The sequence below is a fragment of the Nicotiana tabacum genome, chromosome 9, assembly GCF_000715075.1.
Source record: "Nicotiana tabacum cultivar K326 chromosome 9, ASM71507v2, whole genome shotgun sequence".
Lineage (NCBI taxonomy): Eukaryota > Viridiplantae > Streptophyta > Magnoliopsida > Solanales > Solanaceae > Nicotiana > Nicotiana tabacum.
Genome location: NC_134088.1, coordinates 20,715,637 through 20,721,469, shown reverse-complemented (window position 1 = coordinate 20,721,469; position 5,833 = coordinate 20,715,637). Strand labels below are relative to the sequence as shown.

The 5,833-nt window shown below is 41.0% G+C and overlaps 1 non-coding gene across 1 annotated transcript; it reads left to right on the top strand.

The window, feature by feature from the left end:
* The first annotated feature begins 4,370 nt into the window (after positions 1 to 4,370).
* TRNAY-GUA (transfer RNA tyrosine (anticodon GUA)) lies at positions 4,371 to 4,453 on the top strand. The gene has a single exon. It is a non-coding gene; the product is annotated as a tRNA-Tyr (tRNA).
* The last annotated feature ends 1,380 nt before the right edge of the window (positions 4,454 to 5,833 follow it).

Genomic DNA, 5,833 nt, shown 5'->3' with positions numbered 1-5,833 from the left:
TGTACACACATTTATCACATTCATTTATCTTAAAACTATTTGACAACATTGTTTGGTCAAATTTCGCATGCCATTGTTTGGGTGCTTGTTTTAGTCCATAAAGAGACTTAACAAGTCTACATACTTTCTTTTCTTTACCTGGAACCACAAACCCTTCAGGTTGTTCCATGTAAATTTCTTCCTCCAACTCTCCATTTAAGAAGGTCGTCTTAACATCCATTTGATGAATTTCAAGCCCATACACTGCAGCTAATGCTACTAACATCTGTATGGACGTAATTCTTGTAACTGGAGAGTATGTATCAAAGTAGTCTAGACCTTCTCGTTGTCTATACCCTTTGACTATGAGTCTTGCCTTGAATTTATCAATAGTGCCATCATCTTTGATTTTTCTCTTAAAAATCCATTTAGAACCCGAAGGTTTATTTCCAGGAGGAAGATCAACCAATTCCCATGTATGGTTGTTCAATATGGATTCCATTTCACTATTGACTGCCTCTTTCCAAAACAATGATTCGGAAGAAGTCATAGCTTCTTTAAATGTTTGAGGCTCATTCTCCAATAAGAAAGTCACAAAATCTGGTCCAAATGAAGTAGAAGTTCTTTGACGTTTACTACGTCTTGGATCCTCCTGATTACATGTACTTTCTTTTGTTTCTTCCCGAGGTCATTTAGATCCTTCACCAAACGACTCACATTCCTTTTTATACGGATATATATTTTCAAAGAACTCAGCATTATCTGATTCTATAACCGTATTATTATGAATGTCGGGATTTTCTGATTTATGAACCAGAAATCGATATGCTTTACTATTTGTCGCATATCCTATGAAAACACAATCAACGATTTTCGGTCCTATCTTTACCCTTTTGGGTTTAGGAACTTGCACTTTTGCCAAACACCCCCACACTTTAAAATAATTCAAGTTGGGCTTCCTTCCTTTCCATTTTTCATATGGAATGGATTGTGTTTTGCTATGGGGCACTCGATTTAATATTTGATTAGCCGTAAGAATGGCTTCCCCCCACAAGTTATGTGGCAAACCAGAACTTATCAACAACGCGTTCATCATCTCCTTTAATGTGCGATTCTTTCTTTCCGCAATCCCATTAGATTGGGGTGTGTAAGGGGCTGTTGTTTGATGAATAATTCATCTAAACATATTTCTTCAAAAGGAGATTCATATTCACCACCCCTATCACTTCTTATCATTTTTACTTTCTTGTTAAGTTGCGTTTCAACTTCATTTTTGTATTGCCTGAATGCATCTATTGCTTTATCTTTACTATTCAGTAAGTAAACATAGCAATATCGAGTAGCATCGTCAATAAAAGTTATGAAATACTTCTTTGCACCGCGAGATGGTATTGACTTCATCTCACAAATATCTGTGTGAATTAAGTCTAAAGGATTTGAATTCCTTTCAACTGACTTATAAGGATGTTTAACATACTTAGATTCCACACATGTTTGACATTTTGATTTTTCGCATTCAAACTTAGGCAGTACTTCCAAGTTAATCATTTTCCGCAAGGTTTTATAATTGACATGACCCAAACGTACATGCCATAAATCATTTGACTCAAGTAAGTAAGAAGAAGCTGAAATATTATTATTGTTTTCCACAACCATTACATTCAGATTGAAAAGGCCTTCTGTGAGGTAACATTTTCCTACAAATATTTCATTCTTACTTATGACAACCTTGTCAGATACAAAAACGCACTTAAAACCGTGCTTAACAAGAAGTCCAGTAGAGACTAAATTCTTTCTCATTTCGGGAACATGAAGGACATTGTTCAAAGTCATGACCTTGCCAGAAGTCATTTTCAGAAATATCTTCCCATATCCTTCAACTTTTACTGTTGAAGCATTTCCCATATAAATTGTCTCTCCGGGTCCAACAGGAGCATAAGTAGCAAAAGCTTCTCTAACTGCACAAACATGGCGAGTGGCTCCAGAATCAAACCACCACTGTTTAGGATTTCCCACCAAGTTACATTCAGAAAGCATGGCACACAAGTTATCAACATCATCATGCTTTACTACCATGTTTGCTTGACCCCTTTTCTTGTCTTTCTTCGGAGCACGACACTCCGTAGATTTGTGTCCGATTTTCCCACAGTTGTAGCAGTTTCCACTGAACCGCTTCTTGCTTGGGTTGTATTTCGGAACAGAAGCCTTCTTCCTCTTTTTGTTATCTTCAACAATATTTGCTCCCATTATTGTTGAATTTCCACGGCCTCTCCTTTCAGCAGCTTTATTGTCCTCTTCGATTCTCAACCGAACAATGAGATCTTCAAGGGACATTTCCTTTCGTTTGTGTTTCAAATAATTTTTGAAGTCCTTCCACAACGGAGGCAACTTCTCAATCATTGCTGCTACTTAAAATGCTTCATTGATGACAAGACCTTCAGCAAGTAGATCATGAATAATCACTTGCAATTCCTGAACTTGGGTAATAACAGACTTGCTATCTACCATTTTGTAGTCCAAAAATTTTGCGGCAACGAATTTCTTCATCCCGGCATCTTCAGTTTTATATTTTTTTTCAAGCGCATTCCACAATTCTTTTGACGTCTCCACGCCACTGTATACATTATACAGATTATCATCCAGTCCGCTAAGAATATAATTCTTACATACAAAATCAGAATGCTTCCACGCTTCAATCACGATAAAGCGTTCATTCTATGGAGTTATATCTGGCAGATCAGGAACATCTTCCTTGATGAACTTCTGTAGACATAACGTAGTTAAGTAGAAGAACATCTTCTACTGCCAGCGCTTGAAATCAATCCCGGAAAATTTTTCGGGTTTTTCTGCCGGTGCCAACGCCGGTGTTTGGTTTGTCGATGCGTTGGCAGTCACCGTCGGAACAGCTTGGTTTTCGCTTTCAGTCGTCATTTTTCTGTAAAAGAATGACACAAACAAACGTTTAATAAACGTTTTCAAACTGGAGTAAAAATCACGTAGATTTTAATCTCCAACAAAATGCCACGAAGGCTTTACTCTCCAAAACGGGAGTACACAAAACCACAAAGGTTTTAGTTTGCAGAATAATAAGAATAACACAAATACAGAAATAAATAATTAAAATTCCTTAAGATTGTTAGTCCCGCCAATATTGTTGTATTTGTAAATAATAATTCTGGGAAATATAAGTTATCGTAATGAAACAGTAATTAATTCGAGCCCACTGAATTCACAGTATTTCCTTAAGGAATTTAATCCCCTCCTAGTACCCAAGGTTATGGATTATTTCCTCCCAGGATAGAACGAATCACACACTGGTGTAGCGGTACTTCAAACCCCAGTGTTTCAGCGAACACAAAGTTCGGTAGCAAATCACACTTACAGTTGCTTTGTTTGAAGTTAAAACAATGCAGAACAAAGGAGTAGAAACTCAGAAAATCGTATGGAAATGCTGAGAGGAAGGAGTGCAATGTATAGCCAAAGTTGAGCATTTTCAGTTTTGGTGTTTCGTTTTGTTGTCTTTCTTTAACAGCTGCTGCACATATTTATAGCAGTCAGCTTTGAAGATGATTCTTAGGGATAAGAAGGATCCACTGGAAAGACTGGAGTAGTATCTTCATTAGCCGGAAGGAATTAGTCTCCACTAGCGTCATTCGAAGAACGAACAAGAAAAGGGTTACTGTTTAGGATAGATGGATATGGCCCAATGGCTAAAGCTCTGCCAGCTTCTTTAGACTGAACTCTCTTCTCCTTAGGCTCAGAGTTATTTTTTGGGGGGATGGTCTAATTTACTAGTGGCAACGAAGTTCTTGGTAATTAGCAAGGGGGAAGGAGGATCTCCACTCATTTCATTCATTCAGTGCCTGCGGTGAGGCGCGACCCACAACAAACGAAGGGGGAAAGCTTGCTTTGCTTGCTGTAGCCCTATTTTTGTAGATTAGGCTTGGTAAGCGTAAGCTATATTTAAGTAGGCTCGCAGCTTCGCTCAGCAGAAGAGCCTGACTTTTTATTATATTAGTAAAGCGCTAGCGCCCAACCTATACAAGGGCTTTGAAGGGATAGGGGAAGAAAAGAAAACAAAGAGGGTCATTTTCTTTTAGGAACATGGCTCCTTCATTCACTTGCTCATGAACTCGCAGCTTCGCCAGAAGCGATGAGGGGGGGCTGGGGAAGGCCGACGACTACATGAGGGGGAAGCTTTCGTAGAAGCTTTACCCCTTGCTTTACAGAGATAGTTATGAACTGACTAAATGACTAGATTCTCCCGGAATGCTAGCTAAGCTAATCGTCTTAGTTCCCTTCAATTAAATCAATAAGCTTTTTGATTGATTCAGGGCACCGCCCCCCTTCTTAGAATTAGAACCCATCGAGGGGGGCCTCGTCCCAGGAAGGGGAGAGTGGCCGAGTGGTCAAAAGCGGCAGACTGTAAATCTGTTGAAGTTTTTCTACGTAGGTTCAAATCCTGCCTCTCCCACTTGTTTGTTGTAGACTTCAGAGAAGAGAAAAGAGGCATTCGTCAGCGTAGGAAGGCCAACCGAGCGAAGCTCTTTCTTTTTTTTGGCCGTGCCGTGAAGTGAAATTGTATCGTATGTTAGTTAGAGAGGCTGGCGAACTACTATGATCTATAGATTTCCCATCTATATCCAATCCCAACGAGAATAGAAGCGAGTCGCTTCCGGCCTGTCTTGTAGTCATAGTCTTTTAGCTTATGTAGTCGTCGGCCTTCCTACACGCATGCGTCCGCCAGAATGCCTCCTTGGTTCGGGACGAATCCAAGCCGATACATACGATAGGCGAAGGAAAGACCCCCATTTCATAGCGCCTGGGGAACGCAAGTTTGAACCCCCATTTCTCTGTAGTGTTGTCACACAGCTGCCTGCCTAGAAGAGCAACTCGCTCTATAGTGTTGTCACACAAGATAAGCACGCCGCCCGCCTGCTAGCCGGGCGAATCGAAGTTATCTTCCGGTCAACTGTCCACCTAGTCAAGTGCAAAAAACACAGTAGAATCATGCAACGCACGCTGCTGGTGTGCTTCCTGCTCGCGAGGAAAGAAAGAAGAGCGACAGGGTTCAGTTCAGATTTGACTGTTTGCAGCATGGGAGAAGATTCCCCAAAAAATCCCTGGGAACAATAAAAAAAAAAGATATCTCGGTAACGAAAACTATAGGGGGCTGTATTGGCGAGATCCAACGGTGAACAGCTGCCCAAAAGAAAAGCCGCCTGGAAGTCCGAGGACCTTTAGTACTGTACTCTACCCCCGAACCAGCAGCCTTCGCGCCAAGCAAGACCGCCCTTGTCCCTTTCCTTTCTCCATTCCGCCTCCTTCTTTGCTTTGTTCCAATAGAGTCTAAGGCAAAGTGGTTCGTATGCCTACTTGACGAAAGGGAACGAACAACCTTTCATTTCCGAGTTTATGGATTGGATTCAGTCAGCCTCATGACATAATCAGAGTGAGGCTTTGTTTACCGACAAACGCTTCTCCAAAGGCGACCCTCTCAAGTTTTCGGCTATTTCCGTCATTGAAGTAGCCTTTCGTCGCCCTACCAAACGAAAGAAGTCACTATCAAACAGCTCGCCCTATTGAAGTACCAAAGGTGCGCTCAGCCCGGTGACTAGGAAATGGGTTTGCCTTTGAATTGAAGTGATGAGGTCGGAAAGAGGGAAGTAGGGCTCCTATTGACTAAAGGTTGGTTCTTCGCTTTCCTTTAGAATGAAAGTTGCTATGAAGCCCCTACTACTTACATTGTTTGATTCAAAAGGCGAACAGCCCCCCCCCCAACTAGTTGTATGGGGTGGGGTGCTTGTGAAAAGCTGCTTTGGATATGAGTAATTCCTAAAAAAAGGCAAAGTCC